Genomic DNA, 3,661 nt, shown 5'->3' with positions numbered 1-3,661 from the left:
TACCATGAACCAAGACCGAGTTTCTCCTACAAAAGCATGGTCAATATTTTCCATAACGTCTTCCCAGTCCATAGACCCTTCCTCTAGACGCTTTTCAAATCGTTTTTCTATCATCTTAAGGAAATCTAGCGGGTTCGTTTGTTTCCCATTAAATTTAGGTAGTTCAATTTCCCTAATGTAGCTATTTCCTAGACATTGCCTTCCCGTGAAAACCTGTTTATCCTTTGCCACCTGTTTTAACTTATTTTCTGCTTTCTCCATCCGGCATTCTACATCTCTGTCTCTCCTATCAATTTCTCTCTCCAAATTAACCTGCTTCTCTTTCAATGTCCTAATTTCAATCTTATTCTCTTCAGCTATCGCAAACCTTTCTTCACTTGCCCGGGTCTCATCTTCTATTCTAAGCTTTACCGTGTCAATCTCTTGTTGGACGTGGTCTTTGAATATCCGTATTTCCCCTCTTTGAGTCTCAACTCTCTCATCAATACTAGTGACCTGCCTCATTACTTCCTCCCTAGTAGAGTTGTTTTCCTTCCCCATTAATTCCAGGAATTCACTTCTCTGCTCCGCAAACTTTTCTTCTACCTCTTTCCCTTGCCGTACATATTCATTTTTCTGGTCCTCTAATCGCTTATTAAAATGTTCATTTTTCACCACCAGATCGCGTAACTGCCTACTGTGTTCGTCCATTCTCCGATTCGCTTCCTCCTTATTTTCCCTCATCTCCCTGCTTAATTCAGCTTTAGTTTGTTCTAACTGTTCTTTCAGTTCAGATTTAGTTTGTTCTAATTCACCTTTAAGCTCAGATTTAGTTTGTTCTACATCTGTTTTAATTTGTTCCAATTCAGTTTTTATTTCAGTTTTACTGTCCTCTATCTTACTTAACATTAACTGCATCATTCCCATTAACTGATCATTAATATTACTTTCATTGTTAGTGTTTACTTCCGCTTCGCCCCCCATCCTACTATCATCTGACTCCTTACTGACTTCTTTCTGCTTGCCTTCACTCTCCATACTACTTACACTTCTATCTTCAATTTCCTCTACAAGACTACACAACTCTTCCTCTGAACTCAATACATTATTGCCTTTTATCGCCCGTCCACTGCGCAACATCCTCTCCTCTTTCGTCTGATCAGCCATGACCCTTCCCACAATCAAACACTCCTAATGCAACGTGGATATCCAAATTTTGCCCATAATACGAATTCTGATATCGTTACTGTCATTAACTGCTCCGTACTTAATGATTTTCTCGCCACACGTTGGAGCGGCATTTATGTGACTTCCCCTCTCGGAGAACAATCATCGAACGAGAAATGCAACCATTCAAGCTAAGGGCGCCAATCTTTAAGTTGAGGACTTAAAGACAAAAATTTATAATCTAGCTTGGACGGACTCTTATCACAGGGGTGATAGTGCACTAATCAATAAGCAGGAGAATTAGAAATCAAAAGGCTAATTAAGGCAGATTGATTAAAGTGAACTAGAAAAATACTATTTATTATATTGAATACAAATGACGACGGTTTAACGAGAACTGAATTTAAAATAGAAAATGAATTTAACAAAAAATTGAATGACTCTACTTCGCGAAAACTTGCAATATCTTTAACTCGCTTGCTCACCATGTAGTCTTGTTCTGCTGGTCCTTGGAAAGCTTCCATCCTTGTAGCTGGAACATCACCGGTCGTCTTTGAGATCTCTTCATCTGCAGCTAAGTACCATTCCTACCTTGCAAATTGCACCTCCCACTAATTGGAAGATGACTTCAAAACTAACACTCCCTATTATGCTCTATCCCATATATTGGAGATAAGCCCTAAGTCATAGTTAGAAGAACCACCTTGGGTTTTATGGAGAGGATACTCAATTAAGAATCCTTCCAACTTTACTGAAAATGTGCTCTGAAGTTTCATTTCTATCTAGATTAATACTACCTATTGACTTAGACTGGTTCAAACTGGTCTTGTAGCCGAGCTGTACGTACTTCCTGATGAGAGTGGCTATACACCCCTCATTCAGAATTTCTAAGTACCACGTCGTGGTAAATGAAGTAATTAATGTAGAATACGAATGCAGAATCAAACGAAGAATCCGAAGAATCAAGTAGAAGAATCAAGTAGAAGATCAAGTAGAAGATTGTAGAAACTCAATAAGAATCACGTAGAAGATGAAGCCAAGAGCTCCAACACGCCCTTTTATAACCTTCTCTGGCGCTAATTACAGGTCGCTACACGTGGTCCAATCAGATGACACGTCTCTCCCCACTCCAGATATTAGAGTTGACGGGTCTTAACCCTGATATCAACTGTTCTACTATTAGTCCTTTCACTCAGTATCCATGGCAACATGACGCTCCTTTGAAAATATAGGCGGTGATCAGTTTGAATAATTCTGGTCGAAATACGGTAGCTTACGTTAGAACGCTTGAACACGTGCTCGCTTTTCCCAGAACTTGGTGTCTAAATTTGTCCTTCCTTCTTCCTCGGTGATGTGGCAAGATAGAGGAAATCTACTGCAAGTTAATTTTAAACGAATGTCGCAAGAATCTAAGTGAATATTAGGATATTCAGCCCTCGTTTACAAGTCGTAGTTACATAGTAATGAAATGATAGTGAGCAAATGATTAAACATGAATTATAATACAATTACATACCAAAATAAATATCATGACGTTAAATTCCTGAATTAATTACAGATAATAAAATTAACATAATTACACTGTAACGTCTGGAACGTTACAAGTGTGTGTGTTTGTGTGAATCAGCTGGAAGTTATATTTTATGCTATGTCGAGGTAAGCCGCTATCTGTTTATTCTCAACTTCTGCCTGAGGATTTAAGTATAACAATGTCATTCACTTCTATTGCGAGCATAGACTTGGACACAGACACCACCCCTCCTTTCTCTTTGGCACCGACTTCTAGTTTTACTCCTCTTACCCCTCTTTCTTCCCAGATTCTCTCTTCAGATCTATCTGTTCGTAGTATTTTAGAAACGGAAGTGAAAGCATTTCCACGCGCTTTGTTGTGTGCTCATGTTAACAGCCAATCTGTTGTAGCTCACCATGATGAACTGAAAGCTATATTTGAAAACAGTTTATTTCATATAATTGCTGTAAGTGAGAGTTGGCTATGTAGTTCAATTCCTTCCAGTATGGTTGAAATACAAGGGTATCGTATTAATCGATTTGATAGGATGAGCAGGCGTGGAGGTGGTGTTGCATTGTTTTGTAAGCTTAATCTCAGGAGTACAGTGGTAAAAACTTCTACCACTACTACAAATCCTGCTCCTGAATTTATGTTTGTTTAAATTATTATAGACACTGTTAAAGTACTCATTGGGGTTGTATATAGGCCTCCAAATGCAGGGGGCATTGGTGAGTTAGAGGACGATTTAATCAGACTTTTACCATCTTATGAACACGTGATTATACTAGGCGACTTTAATACAAATTTGTTAACTCGGACTAGTGAAACAATACGTTTTCGAAATATTTTTCTCTCCTGTGACATGACAATATTGCCCTTGGAACCAACTAACCACGTTCATACTTCACCGTCTCTTCCGATTCACTGATTGATCTCATGATAACCAATAATCCACACAAGGTTCTTAAACACGGTCAAATACCTGTTCCTGAAATATCAACTCAT

Source organism: Anabrus simplex, chromosome 1 (assembly GCF_040414725.1).
Source record: "Anabrus simplex isolate iqAnaSimp1 chromosome 1, ASM4041472v1, whole genome shotgun sequence".
NCBI classification, from domain to species: domain Eukaryota; kingdom Metazoa; phylum Arthropoda; class Insecta; order Orthoptera; family Tettigoniidae; genus Anabrus; species Anabrus simplex.
Note: the sequence above shows the minus strand (reverse complement) of the source record.